Here is a 21786-nt window from a genome sequence, read left to right on the forward strand (position 1 = left end):
TACTAAGTTCTTAAAATAATCAGGTCAGACAGATAGAAAACACAGAGGTTCCCAGACTTCTGCATGAAAAACACTACTGGTATTTCCAATGGTGTTAGATGGTAGAGGGTTTTTAGTTTGTTTTAATTGCATCAAGACTATGCATTCAGTCTGTGATGCTTGTTTGTATGCTTATTTGTTTTTTTTCTGTATGAACAAATCTGTTTTCCAGAGTTTTATCATGCTTCAGATACTCCAATAAAGCATTGAAGGGCCTAGTTTCCAAATTCATTAATGAGGACTTGTTAGCTCATTGTTAATTCCTAATCAGTCTGTGCCTATATGAGTGCTTGCTTCTCTTTCACTTGCAACTTATTTAAATTTCTGGAATTCTTACTTTGGAAAATACTTTTGTTAAATATATACATTATGTGCTTTCTTAAATACGTACTGCATGTAACATCCCTATTTGTAATAGGTGTCTGTTTGTCCTTCTCTGGTTTTACTTCTTTGGCAGATGAATGTCTTTTCAGCTCAGTCCAGAGTCCAGCCTCGTACTTGGCTCTTTTCACTTCTACTTGCATATGGCCAGGTTACATTACTTTTTTAGATAAAACACCACCTTTTAATTCCAGGCTCTCCTTTTGCCGCTTCTCTCTAGTCTGAGAAGCTACCTTTGCCCTTGTGTATTGCATTGTGTCAGACTGGTAGGTAGCAGGCAATAAATAACATTGAACACCAAAATATTGCTTAGTGTTTCTCTTGTAATCCATGTCTTGTGAGCAAGGACAGTGTCCTGAGTTCAGCAGTAGCAGTCATTTTACTCCTTTTTAGTAGCTGGTGCAGTGCTGTGTTTTTGACTTTCGGCCTGGGAACAGCGCTGATAATACTGATGTTTTTAGTTGCTGCTCAGTAATGTTTATTCTGACCAAGGACTTTGTGAGTCTCATGCTCTGCCAGGGAGGAGGGGAAGCCGGGAGGAAGCAGAGACAGGACACCTGACCCAAACTAGCCAAAGAGGTATTCCATACCACAGCATGTTATGCCCACTACATAAACTGGGGGCAGTTACCCGGAAGGGTGAGGTCACTTCTCGGCTTGGGCTGGGTATTGGTCGGCGGATGGTGAGTGGTTGTATTCTCTTCCCTTGTTATTTCTCTTATCATTATTATTATTGGTGGCAGCAGTAGTGATTTGTGTTATACCTTAGTTACTGGGCTGTTCTTATCTCAACCCATGGGAGTTACATTCTTTCGATTCTCCTCCCCATCCCTTCGGGAGCAGGGGGAAGAAGTGAGGGGGGAGTGAGCGAACAGCTGTATGGTTCTGAGTTACTGATTGGACTTAAACCATGACAGTTCTTTTTGGCACCCAACATGGCACGAAGGGTTGAGATAATGACTGATCTGACTAGAGTGTGTCTAATGGTATTTGTGATAAGCATTCATTGTTTCAGTTTAATAGTCACTTGTCACAATGCTGATTTATTGGCTGTCAAAGTTGTTCCTCTTGATCTCACAGTTTCAGCATGTTGTACCTTACTTTCCGCCAGTATTTGCTGTGTTAGTGTTTTTCAAGTGTGGGGCTTGGGCTAAGGTTCTTGTCTCATTGTACTTTATGGTAATGACTTGTAATACAATAGAATCATTGATCACGAAACTGATCTGGCTTATGTTCCCAGTGTGGTCACCACCTTTATACTTTGGGAGGTATATAATAGAAGTGTTTAGCAATTACACATCTATTTTCTCCTTCTCGGGTGGTCAACCCGTGAGGGAGACATTCCATTACACTGAGGTGTGTTGTCACCCTGGCCATACCAGAGAGGGACAAATCATGGCAACATGCTGGGACTTGGCCTATGCTTACAGAACCCTGTTCAACACTATCCAGCACCTTCAAAAGGAAAAAAATGTCCCTTGATCTGAGGGCAAAGCAACAGCGCAGCTACTCCAGCTCCAAGCACAGCAGCTACACCACTCCCAGCAACAAGTACAGCAGCTACCCAAACCCCGACAGACAGTTTTCTGGAACATGATATTTTCCTTAAAAAAGGAAATGTAACTTATAATACAAAATAGAGTTAGCAGTTTAGTATACTGTTTTACATATATATTGGTGTATGTTTATCAAATCAGTATATAGATGCAAATACATAGTGTATTAATTCTATAATGTATCCTACTTTTATTGAAAGTTTTGCTCTATAGAAAAGAAGTTAGGGGATGATGATAGTTATTGAAAGAAAAAGAATATATAAGGAAATGATTTTTCACCTGTAGCGAAAGTAAATTAAAAACAGTAGTGGAACATTTGATTCTATACAAACATATTCATAACTCTTTCAGTTACATATATCTCTATCTTACAAGCCTTGAAATTATCCAAAATTTTGTTGTGGCTGTGAAGTGACTTCTTTGTTCACATACTTAGATGTTATGTAGGCCTGTTTACACATCAGGGTAATCTTTTTCTCTTATCTGGGTTTTAATCTTCCCATTTGCCACATTTATCTTAATGTAAAAATTTTTTCACCTCTGCTAACACCTCCTTTGAATCTTGCTTGCATGTAGATGAGATAGTAGAGAATATATTTTTGTTTACTTGAGTGTTTTAAAAGGTACTTCTTTTCTTTGAAGATATTGTTAAAGTCCAGGTAAGGAAGTTTTGATAGTTCTCTAGTGTCATCTGTTGCACTAGGCTTTTTCTATTCAGTTTTAACTTGGCAAACACTTCAGAAGCTGCCTACTCTTGTATAGTCCCATTTAGCACTTGTTCCTTTACACTGTGTGTATCTTGACTCACTGCTATGGTACTCGTTTCTGGGTAAACAAGCTACCTCAAAAGGCATCATCTTGGTGTATGTGATGTGGGAGTGACTTCTGACAAGCCTTTAGACTAAGTATAGTAATGATATGACTTTTTTGAGAGTTACCTAAAACCTGTACTTGAACAGCAATTTATCTGAAAAGCTCTGTTGAAAGAAGTATCAAGTAGGCAGTGAAGAACCTTAGAAATATGAAGATTATTTAAAAAAAAAAAAAGGCAAGCAAAATAATTTGCTGGTTTAAACTGCTTTTGCAACGAGGATTTTAAATGGCCATTGCTACTGTTCTGTACAGCCTGTATGGTAAGTTTTCTAGCACCATTCTCATTTCTGTCTGAGGACATCTTGACAGTTCAGTGGCAAAGGAGCAATTAGAAGGGTGCAGCCCCAAACCTGAACTGATCCAGGAACAGTGTGACTGGCTGCTTTGCATCCTGGAGTATACTATGGCAATTGTTCTGCCACAAGGTTGAGGTAGGGGATGAGGCACTTTATAATACAGATGGAGGGAGTTTCTTGTTTAGGCAGTAATCAGTAAAACTTTTAATACAAAGGATAGTAAGTGTTGGTTTCTCTGATCTTGAATTCTGTCTTCTGTGTGTGTTATCAAGTTGAAATACCAGCAGAGAAGGAAAAAAAATCAGTATGCAGTGGACAAGTCTGCTTTTCTATTAAAAAAACCCAGGTAAAATACAAGTGCATATTTCAGCATGTAGTAGTATTCTCCATGTGTCTTTGTCACATCAATAGATAAAGTTGTATCATTATTAGAGGCAAGCATTACCTATGCATGGATTCTAGGTGTCAGCAGTTCTGTTAAGTGCAGTCTTCTTGGAACTAGCCCAAAAATCCACTCTTTTCAAGGTAGGGATCTCTGGTTGATTAAAGTCCTTAACAGGATTTCTTACCCCGAATATGACATTTCAACCTATGTTTTTGTAGGCTAGTCAGATCATACATGGAAAGACTCTTGTATTTCTTCCTTATCATGCTTCTCTAGAGCATCAAGAACATTTTGTGCATTGGCAGCATCTCTGGTATAGTATGGTGTCCTGTGTTCAGCAGTAGCAGTCATTTTTCCTCCTTCTTAGTAGCTGTTGCAGCACTGTGTTTTTGACTTTCAGCCTGTGAACAGAGCTGATAACACCGATGTTTAGACTGACCAAGGACTTTGTGAGTCTCATGCTCTGCCAGGGAGGAGGAGAAGGTGGGAGGAAGCAGGGACAGGACACCTGACCCAAACTAGCCAAAGAGGTATTCCATACCACAGCACGTCATGCCCAGGATGTAGAACGGAGAGTTCCCGGAAGGGCTAGAATGCTGCGGGGTGGGGGTGAGGTACCGGTTGGTGAGCGATTGTATTCTCTTCCTTGTTATTTCCTTTATCATTATTATTGTTGGTAGCAGTAGTGGTTTGTGTTATACCTTAGTTATTAAACTGTTCTTATCTCAACCCGTGGGAGTTGCATTCTTTCGATTCTCCTCCCCATCCCTCCAGAAGCGGAGGGAAGAAAGGTGTGGGGGGGAAGTAGACTGCGTGGTTCTGATTTATGGCCGGGGCTTAAACCACGACATATGGCTATAAAGTAGAGTCTCAGCACTATTAAGTGTATTGCGACCTCTAAAGGTTCCTTAGATGTACCTGACAAGGATGAGCACATTTTTCCGGAAAGATGACAAAGCTTTTCCTGGAGTGGCTCAATTCTAGTGAGTCCCTAAAATACTCTTCTTATTATCTAACTGCAGTTCCTCCATCTCTTTCTTGCTGCTGCTTGTAGCACCACTTTTTAAATGAAAGCTATGTATTGAAAGAAAACTGAAACAAAGTTTCAGTGGTAGGGGTATTATACAAAGAAAGGAATACAGGGAAGTTAGAAAGTAAGTTATATAAACCTTTCAATGTAGAGCAGTTGCACATGTGCAGAAGGAAATGAGGCCTTGCACTTTGAAGTATGGACGGGCTTTATCTCCTGTAGATTCATGTTGAAAACCATAAATTCAGCAGAAGAATGATGAATATTATTTTATTAGCTCAAACCAAAGCTGAGTAAGACTGTAGTCTGAAGATCCAGTCTTGTCCTTTAAAAAGACTTTTAACTCAATTTATGTGATTGTTACAGTTTGTTCTGGGTTCAGCAGTAGCAGTCATTTTTTCTCCTTCTTAGTAGCTGGTGCATCACTGTGTTTTTGACTTTCGGCCTGGGAACAGAGCTGGTAACACTGATGTTTGGTCTGACCAAGGACTTTGTGAGTCTCATGCTCTGCCAGGGAGGAGGGGAAGCTGGGAGGAAGCAGGGACAGGACACCTGACCCAAACTAGCCAGAGAGGTATTCCATACCATAGCACATCATGCCCGGGATGTAACTGGGAGTTACCTGGAAGGGTACTCTCTGCTTGGTCAGGCTTGTTTCAGCGGGTGGTATTGTATTCTCTTCCCTTGTTATTTCCCTTATCATTATTATTATTGGTGGCAGCAGTAGTGATTTGTGTTATACCTGAGTTACTGGACTGTTCTTATCTCAACCCGTGGGAGTTACATTCTTTCGATTCTCCTCCCCATCCCTTCGGGAGCAGGGGGGTGGGGGAGTAGAAACTGCATGGCTGACTTGCTGACAGGGCTTAAACCACAACACTGTTGTATGTAATTTTGAATGTTTAGCTAGAGATGGAGATTTTGTATGCTACTTTCCTTCTGAAGCTGTCCTCTACCAAGAGAACAATTGTTTTGAAACTAGCAGTTGCCAGAGGTAATGGTGGTGGTATTTATGTAGTAGATTGTGTATGTGTGAATGTATATGTATGTACTCAAAACTTTTTTGTAATGTAATTTTCTGACGTTTAGTTATCATATGTAGGTAGTTGTAGAGTTTCATGTGTTACTGAGAATAGGAAAGATGCGGACAGATAGATAAATTTTCTTTGAAATATTCAGCAGACTGTAGCTTGTGAGGTTTGGGATATTTCAAGAACCTCTGTTAAAAAGCTGCCATAAAAGCAACAGTGGAGTGAATTGAACAATAAAAAATATTATTTAAAGATTTGGGGTTAGATTAACTTGGAAACACTAGTAGTATTTAATTCTTAGAGGAGAAAGACTATGGAGGCTATATTGTTGTAGATTTTTGATCATTGCCTGAAGTGGCCCATCTCTATTGAAGAGATTATAGCTGTTCAGTATTATTTTTGTTTGACATACATTAGTTAGTAAATTATTTTGTGTAGTTGCTACTGTTTGAAGAATGTTTATGTGGTTATCGGTGTTCTCCTTTCCAGCATTTTAATTGGAGAGGTTGCATATGCGGATTTAGGGACAATTTTTCTTTAAATGTGGTTTATTTTAGGTATATAATAATGCTGCACTTGGGAAGACAAGAAAAATACATAAGGTACTGAGAGCAAACATGTTTATACCTCGTAAAATAGCTACCATGCCACCACTGACTGTTTACTGTGCATGTTTTATGCAGCAGAATGTTCTGTATATGGTGTCTGTAGACATCAATCCAACCTCATTTATCATGTGTGTTTATAACATGCTGTGTTAAATCTCACAAATTCTTCAGCATATAAATTTTCACAGTTTTTGTACTGTCTTGTTTGCCTCTGTGTATAAATAGATTTCTTACAAACAGAACAATGGAGAAACTAGGGGAAAACATTACAAATTAGAAGGAATGATGAGCATTTGATTTGGAAGCAATACATGACAAGAACATTGTCAGTAAGGTAGTTAGGTACTACCTGCTGAGCCATCTGCCTGATTGATTAGTATCATTGTCCTTCAGCTTCTGTTTGTGCCCACATACTGTCTTTTGCCTTACATTTTGGGAACTCTGGCAATTTCATTATGTGTTTATTCAGTGTCTAGCACTGTAGTGAGTTACCACTTGATGAACAAAAATACAAAGACTAGCATTTCCAACTTCCAAGTAAATATAAACATGTTTCTCTGATACTTTTTCATCTTTATGAAATTACTGTATTTCTTTTTTTGCTATTGAGCATAATGTATTTTCATAGAAGGTTAAAAGGAGATAAGAACTGCCGTCTTCAACTACCTAATGGGTAGGTACAGAGAAGATGAAGGTAGATGCTTCCTGAATGTGCGGTTGGTTGGTTGTTTCGTTACAGTGAAAACAATCACACATCTGAACAGGTTGCACAGAGATTCTAGAATCTGTCTCTTGGAAGATATTCAGAATTCAGCTGGGCAAGACTTTGAGTAGCGTGCTCAAAGCAGCAAGATGGACAGACAACCTCTTGGGGTCCCTTCAAACCTAAGTTATTCTGTGAATGTGGGATTAGTTTTAAAATTGGCATTCCACTGCTTATTTGACTGTTGGTGTATAACTCCATTAAAGCCTACAGCTCAAAGAGGAGAAAATGGTTCTGCCTTTCACAGGGAATACTGGTTAGAGCATTCAGTCAAAACCTACACTGAAATACAGGTGTCTCTCTGAATGCCCTAATCATTCAGCTGGACAGTCATACTAGCTCATCTCTCTTGCTCAAATTAATGTATAATTATGTCTTGCAATCAGATGAGCAAGTTTCAGCGTAATGACTGAGAGCATCCTTTTCTCAGTAGCATTTCCAGTTATTTGGCCGGTCTCTTTAGACTTTAAAGATGCTGTTTAGATCCCTGTTTCGCTGTTTAGATGCTGGTTAGATATAAAAGTCAAACCCAAATAAGCCTTATCTCTTGAATGAACATCCTTAATATGAACTATGAAATAAAAAATAATAAATACATTTTTCCTCTTGTTTTGAGTGAAATACCTTTAAATCTCTAGAAGAGGTTTAAAATATGGGGATTCTAGTCTTGTATGCATTAAAGTGCTCTCAGGCGTCTCAGGCATCTTAGAATTGAGTAGCAGTGCCACTAAGAAAATTGTGCTGGAGACTTATGGGAGTTTTTGCTTTAGCTTTAACAGTTTTCCGCCTAGGATGCAGAACCTTTATGAAACAATCTGAGACATCTGACCCTCCTCTGTAATGCATGGAGAGACACAGGTTGATTTTTTTGTTGGTTTTTTTTTTTTTTTTTTTAACCCTGCTATCAGTGTTAGCCTTGAGTATTTTACAGTCTAAGTTGGACAAAGAAAAATTCAAAGATCGCAGCAAAAGACATAGAATCATAGAATAGTCAGGGTTGGAAAGGATTTTAAGATCATCTAGTTCCAACCCCCCTGCCATGGGCAGGGACACCTCACACTAAACCATGTCACCCAAGGCCTCATCCAGCCTGGCCTTGAACACCGCCAAAGATGGAGCATTCACAATTTCCCTGGGCAACCCATTCCAGTGCCTCATCACCCTCTCAGTAAAGAATTTCTTCCTTATATCCAATCTAAACTTCCCCTGTTTAAGTTTTAACCTGTTACCCCTTGTCCTGTCGCTACAGTCTATCTCCAGCATCCTTGTAGACCCCCTTCAGATACTGGAAGGCTGCTCTGAGGTCTCCACGCAGCCTTCTCTTCTCTAGGCTGAACAGCCCCAACTTTCTCAGCCTCTCTTCATACGGGAGGTGCTCCAGTTCCCTGATCATCCTCGTGGCCCTCCTCTGGACTTGTTCCAACAGTTCCATGTCCTTTTTATGTTGAGGACACCAGAACTGCACACAATACTCCAAGTGAGATCTCACGAGAGCAGAGCAGAGGGGCAGGATCACCTCCTTGGACCTGCTGGTCACGCTCCTCTTGATGCAGCCCAGGATACAGTTGGCTTTCTGGGCTGCGAGCACACACTGAAGCCGGCTCATGTTCGTTTTCTCATCGACCAACACTCCCCAGTCCTTCTCTGCAGGGCTGCTCTGAATCTCTTCTCTGCCCAACCTGTAGCCGTGCCTGGGATTGCTCTGACCCAGGTGTAGGACCTTGCACTTGGCATGGTTAAACTTCATCAGGTTGGCATCAGCCCACCTCACAAGCGTGTCGAGGTCCCTCTGGATGGCATCCCTTCCCTCCAGCGTTATCAACCGAACAACACAGCTTGGTGTCATCTTCAAGTAGGATGTTACAAGTGTAGAATAAATCTTGTATGTCCAGATTTTTTTGGAAGAAAGGCAAGCAGGGATGAGTTCAGAAACAGACTCTGGACACATGGATTTGAAGGCTAGTGTGTTTTGAACTAAACTACAGTACTGGTGGTACGTAATTTCAAATTCAGACTATAGTTGACACCTAATGCCACTCTTCTGTGGTTTTTTTTTCCTCTTTCTTTCCCCACTAACAAAGGAGTCTGTTTTTTTCTGACTGCTGTAGGTTAGATGCAAAAAGGGTCATGGGTATTGCTGTGCTGAACATTGCAGTTCCTAAGAGATAGATGCCCTGTGTGCAAGAACGGAAAGTCAAACTAAAGCCTAGGCGTACCTGGGTTGGTGGGAATACATCACTTGTCATTCCCAATAGTACTGTTTACCTTCATACACTTTGGCAGTGTCATGGGAGAATTAAGCGCAAGCCTTGGATTTTAAGGGTAGTGAAAACTGCTTATCCTTTGGATGCAGGACTTGAGCAAATTCATGTAAAGTTCCAGTTTTGCTGTGTTTCATCACTTGCATAGTAAATGTCATTGGGGGCTTGCTCAAAGATTAAAATATTATTGGTGTGGACAAAACCCCTGTGTCTTATCAGTATAAAATCAGTGAGAGAGTGTATTGGTGGATGAGAGGGAGCAGTGAAATGGGATTTAGCAGAGAATGACACGTACTTACTGGGTTAGGAGGAAGATGACAATAACAAGTTGATGGCTCTGATTTTTGTGCAGCTATATTTTGAATGAACTGAAAGGATAACCAGAATAGTAATAGTGAGTCAATGATGGAAATTATTCTTATTGTAAATGTAAAGAGCAAGTTAAGAAAAAGCACTGCAGTGAAGCCAGATGATTTTTTTTTTAATTATTACTATTTTTGAGTCTGGAATTTATTTTTAACACTTTTTGGTTTAGGAAGGGCACTCTGTCCAGAGATGACCATTGAAGGCATTTAACTTGCATTATGGCAGTGAATTTTCAAGACAGGAGAGGAGTGAGATGCTGCAGTGGGAAATTGTAGCAAACATGAATAGCTCTTAGTATTTTTATTTTATTTTTTTCAAACTTTATCATCTTTTACCTTTTAAAACATGTTAAAGAGTCTGTGCACACTACTCTGTTTATTAACAGAGCAGATGTACTTCAAGTGTATAAACTAAAATCAGATTAATAGTGTTTTCCTCTTCCTATATTTTATATTTTGGCAGTATAATCCATTTGAGAATTTTTGTTAATTTCAGAATTGACTTGTGTTTCACAATATTCATGTATTTATCTGCAAGTAATTGGGGAATCGAGGCAGATAGTCTGTAGCAGGATATTTACAGTTTATGTTTCACAGAGCTAAACAAAGCTGTGCTTATATTATAAACTACAAAGACATGCTTTGCAGCCCATAATTCTAAAATGCAGTAGTCTTACCAGGTGCTGCTACAATGAAATATCTGCCAAGTTTTCAGCAATTAAAATATATTTATTCTATTTATTTATAGCCTGTGATGTGCATAGAAATTGTTAGTTCAGGCTAACATCTGCTATTTTACAGTTGGGAGGGGGGGGGTTGAACCATCACTGTTCTTCAGAACAGTAAGAGCAGTTGCATCTTTAGGGAGTTGGGATGCTTTTCTGTTTTAATTTTTGTGATCCAAAGTACAGAAATGAAAAAATCCATACATTTCATCCCCATACATAAGGTCATTGAGATTATGTATTTGTTCTATTTGGAAATAGGTAATGCTGTTGAGATGTTTTCAAAAAAAGGAGCAACAAATAGTGGTCAAACTGCAGTGCTAAGACTGCACTTTGGTTTGCTGCTAAGACTGAATCTTCAGCTGGCAGACAGTAAATAGTAGCTATGAATGCTTGTGAGATTTTTTTTCCTTAAATGTTTAATAAGCTTTCATTTAAAGCAAGAAAGGTCAATTGGCATCCCTCATTGCGGAAATTAAAGAAACTTGTTTCAAGGACAAGCTAAACGGATGACCCACTTGTACCTTATGAAAGAATTTAGTTTGTTTCATTTTTAGTTTCTTTTGTTTCATTTATTTTGCTAATACTAAAGAACAAATAAACTAATTTCTTCTCATCCAGAACCCACTGAAATAAATGGAAATCTTGACTAATTTCTCCATGATGCTTGAGTTGTGATATTGATGTTTAGGAAAGCCTGTTACAGGAATTTGTATAATCATCACTAATTTACTCAAATGCTAATAACCACCTTGAAAGGTCCTGTCTGTCCAGAGAGAACTGCCTTAACCAGTCCTAATCAGTATGTACATATGGCACTTCCTGGACATGAGAAGCTTAACATAGATCCAAAGATGCACTACAGCCAAAAGTGCGAGAGATGACAGAAAGCTCCTTATTTCCACCCCTCTGCCCCCCAGTTTAACTGGAGTTAAGAGTGTTCGTACTATCACCTATCTACCTGACTGCTCTGTATGTTGTGGGGTGGGTATGACTGAATGAATATAGGCTTGATTCTTTCTTTTTGTTTCCAACTGAAGCTGCAAAACCTGTTCTATTGTCTTTCTTCCTTTAATGAAGGAAGCAGAATCTGTATGGATCCCTGTTGCTTTATTGGCTAACATTAGCAGCTGATATGAAAAGGGATTATAGTCTCTGAAAGCAATTGACAATCACAGAAGAAGTGTTGGGAAAGCCAGAAGAAAACAAAAACATTAGCCAACAAGTTACTGCTGAACTGGCAGCGTTTGCGGTAAATGTACTTTAGCTGTCTTTGAGGATTAAAAAAAAGGCAGGAAGAAAAAAAGGCAAACCTAGCACATAGTGAGAATGTATTTACAGCAAACATTTCTTGGCCTGGTTCCTCAGCTGTCATGGTTATGACTGTGCAGCTACTGCTGCTGTGGGAACAGGCTGTGAGAGTGTTTTCTTTGCTCTGCTTCCAGTAGTCTCATCTCTCACACAGATCACACAGGTATGCATGTATCTGCCCTCCTTTGCATAAAACAAAACAAAGGCAAAACATGCAACTGTTTTGTTGGGTTTGTTGACTAGACAGGAAGAAACCGAAGAGAGCTTGTGGTGTCTCAGAATGGCTGCACTGGGGCTAGAACAGAATTTTGTTTTCTTTTTTCCTTTTTTTTTTTTTTTTTCTTTTCTTTTTTGTTTCTTTTTTCTTTCCCTTGAGCTTTTAAAGGAAACTGTTGTGAGGTTTGAGGTTTCTTGGCAGCAAAGTTCAGAAGTTTGTACCTAAATGCATCCAGCTTCGTTTTTGGAAAGAGGTGGTGATTTAAGCATGTTCTGAAGTGGTTGCTAAACAGGAATACCAGCGGTAGATGAACTAGGAAAAGAAGGTGCCACTATTTGTTCTCTTTCCTAAATGAAGCTTCCAAAAAATAGTAGTCACCTAATGCTGGTGTTCTACTTTCTCTGTTCTTCTTTGCTAATAAGAGCATCTGTTCTTTCTTTCTACTGCTGTACGTTAGATGCAAAAAAGGCCATGGGTGTTACTGTGCTGAATGTGGCAATGCCTAAGAGGTAGGTGCCGTGCCTGCCTGCAGGCAGGGGATGGAAGGTTAAACTAAAGCCTAGGCTAAAGCCACTGCATACCTGAAACGGGAATACATCGCTTGTCATTCCCAGTGGTACTGAGAGGTCACTTCAGGTAATTTGGACTCTTCGGCAGTGCCATAGCAGGATAGCTGCAGTATCTTTGAGTTTGGAAGTTTAAAGCTTGGTGTGGAGTAAGTGGAAATTAATGTTGTAAGTCAAAGGTGGTAGGTTCACTGGCTGGAAATGAACAATACCAAAGATCTTGAGCAAGAGGGCTCTTCAGAAAAGCCTATGGGATATGTCTCACTCTCTGTCTCTGTCCTGGATTTCAGCACCTAATTGTAGCCTGTATTGGACAGCTCTGTGTAGCAGAGATTTAGAACCAAAGTCTAGTATCTTCTGTTAGGTGCCAAGACCTTTCTTTGGTTTAACTTGACGGGCTTATTCTGTGTTTATAATAACAACCTGGCAAGTTTCCATAGCCATTCAGCCAGGATTTGGTAGCTGCAAGCTCGGTTTAGGATTTAAGCTGTATTTCCTTCTAACCGGGAGAGTACCGTGAAATCACATACAGCAGTTAAAACCTTCTGCTCTACAGCTAGGCATGCAAGATTCCTGGGGCCAGAACTAGACATCTGAAGGTGGAGCATGAGCAGTGCTATGCAGGAAATTCAGTTAATCTGAAGTTTCATCCTTCCAGGTGAATCCCCTGGCTTTATATAGGGTCCTGGTTGCTTCTGTGGCTTTTGCATTCTTGGTTGTGCAGTGACCCAGTTAAATACCACCTGCCTGAGAAATTGAAACACCCATCTTCCAATTCACAGAGTGTCTCTTGTATGTCTAATTATGATATTAAGCAGCTGCAGTTTTAAGAGCAGAACCACAAGCTTTTAATTTCATTTAATAGCTGCAAGTGCTCAGCTTTGTATTGGATTCTGTGTTATTACTGGTAGGTGCAGTTAGAGCATGCCTGCTAGATTTGGCCTGTAAGACTTGCTCCTTTCTCACAAATATGTATGTAATTAATGGATCCCAAGTGGGCTTCTGGTCCAAACTTGGTGCTTAATGGAGATTTTAGTATTTCCCTTCCTGAGTAGTCAAGATCTTTGGGAGAATTTTTAGGGTTTCTTCTGAATGTGTAGGTGGAGCTCAGTAAAGCTGCTTTTTTAGGTTTGTTGTGTTTTGTTGTTGTTGTTGTTGGTTTTATTATTATTATTATTTTTATTTTCCTTCATTTCTCACCATTTCTTTTTCATCTTTTTGCCCAAAACAAAAGTGGAATCTCCCTAACCCGAACACTGATATTATTATTTAGCATTGCACACTAATTGTACTTAATAAATATGCTAGAAATATAACTATATAAACAGCTTTTAAAACTTAATATTGAATTAACATGTGTTTAAACTGATTTCACAGAGTTTGTTCTTTTGAATAATCCAGGCTGCGTTCTGGAAGCTGACAGACTGATTGTCTACTCACGCCATCCTTCCATATCTCTTTTCCTCCCAGAAAATAACTGCAGATATCCAAGAATAGCAGCAGCTTTTGTACTAGTATTCTTTGTAGAAAGTGATTATTTCTCACATACCAAGTGATTGACACAAACATAAAGTAATTGTGCTTAAGGTACCAGAGATTTATGTGGCTTGTTCCTCCGCCTTTCCCCCCAAGGAAAGGAGCTCCCGCTTTTCGATACTATTTATGAAGCTGCAGTAGATGTTTCTCCTCTTACAGTGTTTTGCTTCATCAGCAGAATCTTCTAAAAGAAGGAATATGTTCTCCCAGCAGAATAATGCCTTTGGAATACGGCTTTTTTTATTGTGCATCTAAAGTGGGTGCTAAGTGTAAACAGTTGTGTTTGGCTTGTTTTTTTTTTCCCTGAAAAAAAAGCTTTAAGTAAGAACTGGAACTAAATAAAAATCTAGGAAGCAAATGAAGATATGAAGACTGTCCCTTGCTTGGCAGCAATCACTGAATGCCCCTGAAACACATAGTATTAGCACCTTCAGCAAATCATTTACGTAGGGTTAGATTACAAGTAGCACTTTTAATTTATTATTGCATATTCATAACTGAGGGCACTGATGAATGCAAAAGCCTGGTTCTGTGGGCACAGCAATTATTTTGGCCATCTATATGTGATGCTTACACAGATTATCGGTTGTCTAATTCATAGTAAATGCTCTACTCTAGGAATAAGACATTCAGCACATCTTTAAACCATGGGAATGCTGTGTATGCAACTGAAAAATGTGTGCAATTTTAAAATTGTATTTATTTTAATTTTCACATCTTGTCTGTGTCTTTAATGCTGTTTCTGTGTTCCACTCTTTGTAAGGACTCTTTGTAAGTTACTCCTTTCTGACCTAAAGGCAGTTCTTTTACCCGAGAAGGTATACTGGCTTTTCACAGTCTTAGTCTCATGGTCAAGAATCCCAGCAAATTAGTGATCTGCTCTGCTGGCTCTAGCACATACTCTCGCGTTCCTTTTTCACACTCTCTCATCATCTTGGATCATCCTGTGGAATTGAAAGGTTCTGTATTTTGTGCAGCTTTATTATGGCTTCTTGTTGTGAATATTGATTGTTGTGCTCCAGGGTAATTCAAGCAGACTCTCCAATTCAGGTTTCATTAGCAAGGGTAGACTGTTTTCAGTTCAGTGGCTGGGGAGGATATGCTTTTGAATTTTAAGTATGGAAAGCTTGTAAGGATATATTTTTGTCCATATGTGTGAAAACCAGGTTATTTTTAAAAAAATAAAATAACATTTTATTAATGTTTCACCTCAAGGCTACTTTGAAATCTGATAACATCTCACCAGGCAAAACCCCAAGCCTTATATTGAGATTTACTGTCTTTTGGCCTCTATTCAGCGGTCTCCATCTAATTGATTCTATTCCAGTTTTTATATTGCATGATTTATAGCAATATTGAGGGTTTTCTTCAGCAGCATTTTAAGTGGCTTGAATAACGTCTATCATGTTATTTTCTTCTGTAGTCGTTTTACTGAAGACCCTAGACTGGCCTCTAGAAGTTCCCTTTTGTGTACAAAAAAAGCGTTGCACATTATTATACTGAAGAAATAATTTTCTGACCTTCTTAATCTAAGTTTAAGCACTAATTTAAAATCAGTGTGTCTATGATGGGCATAATTGATGCCTATATTAGTCTGTTCGTACCCTAATAAGGAATTTACTTATTATCTTATTATACTGGAATATGAACTGATGCTTAAGGAAGTTAAATAACTTGTGAAGAGAAATAGGAATATTGCTTTCAATTGTATAGCTTAAGTGTTCACATTTTAACACCATTACAGAAATACAGCGTGAAAATACATACGAGTGGGCTTAATAAGCTTCTCCCTTTTGATATTTGTTGTCAACATTTGTAGTATTTCCTTCTGTTATTATTGTAGGAAAAATCTGAATCAGACAGCACATATAAATTGGGTCCTGATAATACTTCCTTAAAAATGCGTTGTTGGGTTTGATAGCTAAACAGTGGTTTTGCCCTTCTGTGCATTAGTAGGGAGAGCTCAAAGAGAATTTACAGTTTAGATGATGTGCTTAACATAGCTGCATCATCCTGGTGATCAGTTGAATTAGATGATCTGATGCTAGCCTACTTTCTTCTGATTCATTTACCTTTATATTATTTTACTTTTGTGCCTAATTTTATTGCTAAAAGACATAAGAATGGGAACTTGCCTCATTTCATATTTGTTTTCCAGGTGTCAGATGAACTATAGACAGCTCTGTATCATAGAACAAGAAAAAAAAGATGGTGTATTTCTGAAGAATTATTTCTGCAAATATGTAGTGCAGAATGTTTGTGGTTCAAGGACAGAGAGCAGCAAATCAAAGATTAGTCTCAAGACTGACTGCATAATTGAAGTTTGCTTCTCCAACTGTCATCTTTTAAAGAATAACTGCTTTGAATCCCTGAGAAATGGGAATCTCAGCTCATCAATGCTTCTTGTAGTAACAACTTGAATGTAGTGGAAGTCTTTCATATGCAATAGTGCTGATAACGGTCTTCAGCAGTTGTGTAGGGAATTGCACAGAACTATTCCTTTCCAGTCATTCCCAGAGAATGTCCCCTGACTCCTGCAGACATGTCAGGCTGCTGGACAGCCATATCCTATCTTCTCTTTGGGATGTCATAACATTGAATGAGCTTTCTGAAGGTGAGTAGAAGCCCAGTGTTGAGTGCCTTTCCCCCGTCTGCTGGAATGCCCCATAAGAGAATAACCTCTTTATTGTTGGCTTCTGGGAGTTGTTTAGTTTTGCAGGTTATATAAATGAAGGTAATGGAAACTTCAGGCTACTGTGTTTGCTTCAAGTTCTTCATATTATTAAAAGCCATCAGGGAGGAGTAGGAGTCCAGTTTCTGTTTCTGGTTGTGTAATTGAACAGGACCCTGGCTTTCTTCCTAGGCAGTTATTTCTAAAAGCTACTTTTAGCCTATATTGAGAAAGAATAGGAAAATCCCCTTCTCTTTATGGAAACCTTTGGAGCAAATTGTACTTCACCTCAATTTCTCTCTGAACTTGGCAAATCAAGCTTCTCAGAAATACCTTCGAGGGAATTTGAACCATTGCAGTGCATCTGTTTTTCATGGTTAGATGCAAGGCTTTGAGATTGCTTAAGCATCAGAGAACAAGTCAAAGGGGCAGACATCTTTGTTCTGAAACCATTGTTTTAGGCTGTATTCAGAAAGAAGAGTTATATTAAGCACCGTGGAATACCATGCTGTGGTGTGAATATCTATTTCACTACCAGAGAGAAAGTTTTGTAGGGAATGAAAATCTTCTGGTTTATGTATGGGGAATGTCTCATTTATCAAATATTTGTGAAAATAACTGAAAATATTTTTAAATTAAAATGCCATACTTCGTTATGCTAGTCCTAAATTATCTGTTTTCTTACATCATGAAACTACTTATTTTTTCCCGATACCTATGGATGCTTAAGCAGAATATTTTAGTAATTTTTCAAGGAAATATTCTAAAATATTTATCTTCTACTAACATATAAATATATGTAAACAGTTCTATACATATTCATTTAACAACAGCATTTCTTACCTTTATTTTGTTCTGCTGTTTGCATGTATTAAATCATTTGTATACACAACAAAGTAGTTAGGAGGAGTGGGGATCTGGCAGGAATAGGCCTTAAGCTGCCTGCAATGTAGCACTTGGTACTTTTCTGATACTGGTGTTCACAGACTAGCTAATGGCTGCCAAGTCTGCACCTGCAGTGCTGCTTGATTGAAACTCTGCATGTATTCCTCTTAATAAGAACAAATAAATAATGTATTCTGTTATTTACCAAACACCAGGATTACTTCAAAACCGCAAGTAGAAATTCCTCTTCTGTGCTAATATTCTGTCGTTTCTGCCTCGTGTACAGTGGATGTTCAGGCTTCATTCGTCAACAGAAATGCCCTCTGTACCTCTGTGCTCTCCTTCAGGTTTAACTTGCTATTTGGAACCCTTACTCAGTGAATATCTGGTATTTTGATTATGAATTGTCACATAAACAGAGTGATTGATTAAAGTAATTTACATGGAAGCATTTGTGGTGTTTCTGAACAAGGGAAAATACACAGAAGCACATGGCACTTAATTACATTGCTTAACAATAAATGTCAAGTTAAACCTTTTTAAAAAAAGATGAATGCTATACTTAAGGAAAGTGCAATTGCATTTCCATGGTTTAAAATGTTGTAGACACTGTATATGTTTAAGGGGCAAAGATACTAATGCTTTTGTACATGCAAAGGTGCTGACAGATTTCAGATGCTGTAAGCCAGGCTTTTGTAGCCGCTGTCTGCTTGTTGCTTGCAAAGGGAACTGTTTACTGTAATGTGCTGTTAATCTGAGCTCATTTACTTGTAGGCACCCACATTTGCATACAGACACACTTCTCAGAACTGATTGAGAACATGAGGACTAGTGGTTCTGATTTGGTAAATTGTTGCATATAAACAGGATTTGCATTCAAATTGGTGTTTTATATCACTGCCTGATTATATGTCCCGTTGTAATATTATTGAATGGATGGCAATAGTAGGTTTCAAAAAGCCACTCCTCTGATTGTATGTTCCAGTTCAAAATTTAATTAAAAATGTCTTTCCCCCCTTCTTTTTCTCCTTTGCTGAAATTTTGTAAAACACCTAGAATTTCTTCTCTCATTAAGTGTGTACACTTCTACAACAAATAAATGTACCTTCCAATTACATTCAGTAACTTGTTTAATAAAAGACTGCCATGCTGCTTCTGTGTTATTTAAGAACTCCATAGTGTTCATCATCATCTTCTTGCAGAACAGAAGAGAATAAGAGGAAGTCTACAGAGAGAAATCGGATGAGGTGCAGAGTTGGCTGAGCAAATCCGTATCTTGAGGACACTGCTCGCTACTGGGCAAAAACACTAGTTCAGTCTTTTCAGCAATTATAGCTGTGTCATGGTGGTGCAGCTCTCCAATTTCACCTCGACTTACAAATGAAAAGGAAGAGGGTAAAATTGTGAGGATAACTGACTCCAACCAAAATAAAAAGCAAGGTTAGTTCTAATAAGGAGTGGTTTTCCAGTCTAGTTTTGCTAACTGATTTCCACCAGTTCAGTGCCACAGCAGTTACAGAACACAGAGTGGTGTGCAGAGGCATCTGCACTGTTGCCTTTTCTGAACTTGTGTGACAAAGCCTGTCTTCCTCCTGCAGTGCATAGCAGCAGCACATCCTCTCCACTGGTGCTGGGATGGTGTAGCTTCTCCATTTTTCTGTGCTAGATTTAAAAGCATTATAATGGAGCACAGCTAATTTGATAAAGACTCCTCATTTCTTTTTTTTTTCTTTTTCATTCCATGAATTTGAACAAAATATATGATGGTTTCAATGCCATAAATTAAATAAAGCGTTATAATTTAATTGCTTTGTTAAGAGTATTTTTCCTGTTGCCTAGCAATGAGATTTACCATGAGATTCACCATGTGCTTAAGATTCCATTATTAATTTCTGTTTTCAGAGGTTTATAACTTTAATAAGAATCATTACTCATAGGGCAATCCAGAAAGTGCATGTTAAAAGTTATTTTTGTTCTTGTAGGATCACTTACTAAGGAAGCTTGAGGCAGGAAGTTCTGGTGCCCACTGATTTCTGTACCCATTCTTCCATTCTTCTACATGTGGTAAAATTTCAAAGTCACTTCTTGAGCAACAGTTGTTTCGTGAAGCAGTAAAGCTATTTATGCACATGCTCTTTTACTTTAAAATTTCTACATGGAGACATTTTTACCAAGGCAGCTACCTCAGCTTAGACAAGCAGCAGCTGCTTTGTGCTTCCCCACAAAGCTGAACATCTGAGAAAGGCTTTGAGCACTGGTGTTCAAGGTCTTCTCCATTAGTGTTCCACATGGTAGTGGGGTACAGCTAGATGTTTTCTTCAGGGAACTGTAATGCTTTCTAGGTAGGAGGATCACATGGAGCTTGGTGCAGGAGGCTAGTGCTGGAAGAAGTTGGAGGAGCAGAATCTCTTGTAACAGTGAAAGGTTATAGGACAGGACCAGAAAGTCCCCTTGTTCCACGAAGGAGCTAGCTTAAACTTAGGGCCAGCAAGTGTGTGCAAAACCAGACAGCTTTTAACTATGGGAAAAAAAACCCAGTGTACTTACTTTTTTTTATACAAATTACCTCTAATAAGGGTTGGACTTGGTTTGTCTTGTACTACTCCCATGAGGCAGTGCTGTACCTGAAAGAACATGAATTTTTTGCTTATGGAGCAAAGGTCTGAAAACTAAAAAAAAAGGAGAATGTGATTACTGGACTTGTAAATTTGGATTTAACAAATGATGCCAGGAGCAGCCTTTATAAAGAGATAGGGTGAAAAAGGTATTTTGAGTTAATACTCTTAAAAAAGTAAACTTCTCTATACCGTAGTGTTTCAAAATGGCTGTGATTATTATGAAAGATTCGATTTTGCATATTGAGATTTATGTGATTATTTATAGAGGATCTGTGTGTTTAATTGTGAATCTTTAAGGAACTTGTCTCATGTTTTATAAACTACTTTTTAATACCTATCATTTCAGTTTATCACCTTTATAATGGTTAATTTTTAATTAAGAAATGCAGAAATTTAAAGTTGATGCCTTCAAGTGACCAAAGTGACTTTCATGGGAAAAGAAGGCATTCACCAGCACTGGCATTTATCTTGCTTTATAACTAAGCAAAATTAGCAAAGAAAAACAAAGTAAAAACCAGATTTTTTTTGTAGATAAACTGTCTTCTCTACCCTATGTGTACATTTTTGCACATATATGTAATCTTTATTTGGGTTTTCTGGGTCTTAATATGATTATGAATGCCAGTTACTTTTAGAAATCTTCTAGGTATGTGTTATTTTTTGTTGACAAAATGCAGATAATATAAAATAACATAGTATAAATAATACAGATCAATATTAAAAATTAAAAAGCGCAGTGTTTGCTGTGGTTAACATAAGTAGCATTTCCTGTTTAGCAAGACTGTCTTTGGCACCATTTAGTGCTCCTGCAGCCTTTGTATAAAAAATGAGAAGGAGGAGGTGTGCCTGAGAGTCCCTAATTTAGATGTCTGAAGTTCGAGTTTGCAACTAACCTTCCCCGTCCCCCTTCTCCCTTAAGTGCTCTGAAATCTTCCACCTTCATCAGTCTGCCTTGAAAAATTTGATTTCTTACTGGAGTGCTGCACTGGGTTTGTGGTCTGGATTTCACATTGCTTGTGCTTCCTCAGAAGATCATCTGTACAGGAACTGAATGAAAATGAATTAGTGTTCCCCTGGTAGGGTCTAACACTTCAGGACAGCACCTGGGGAACTGAAAAAATGTCAGTTGTTTTTGCTGTTAAAATGACACTGAGAGAATGTGTAAAATAAAAGAGAAAGTAAAATTCTCTTTTGTATTGTCCTGTATTAAAGCAGATCATACCGTTGTATCTTATATATCAGAAACATACTGCATTTGAACATACCCATTTGTGGGTCTTTATTTTTAATGTGGTTATGATTTTCCAAAAATTCTATAGTGCAGAGACAAAAGACCTAGTATATCTTGGCTTTGTATTATACAGAGTAGGCCTAGGACCATTTCTGTTCTCATGAAGAGAACATTTCATTGCAGTACACAGTGCTCTAAAGAGTTATTTGGCTCTCCTGGAAATCTGTCCTAGTAAAGAAGGGAAAGAGTCATGGCATTCTCATGCCTAATTGTCCTGGGTTCAGCAGTAGCAGTCATTTTTTCTCCTTCTTAGTAGCTGTTGCAGCACTGTGTTTTTGACTTTCGGCCTGGGAACAGAGCTGATAACACTGATGTTTAGACTGACCAAGGACTTTGTGAGTCTCATGCTCTGCCAGGGAGGAGGAGAAGCTGGGAGGA

At 38.5% G+C, this 21786-nt stretch overlaps 1 protein-coding gene across 1 annotated transcript in view; it reads left to right on the forward strand.

Moving 5' to 3' along the window:
* Positions 1 to 21786, forward strand: part of NUBPL (NUBP iron-sulfur cluster assembly factor, mitochondrial) — a gene marked incomplete at its 5' end in the record, with an annotated part of 88767 nt that overhangs the window by 36161 nt on the left and 30820 nt on the right.

The sequence above is a fragment of the Psittacula echo genome (assembly GCF_963264785.1).
Source record: "Psittacula echo genome assembly, chromosome: 5".
Taxonomy (NCBI): domain Eukaryota; kingdom Metazoa; phylum Chordata; class Aves; order Psittaciformes; family Psittacidae; genus Psittacula; species Psittacula echo.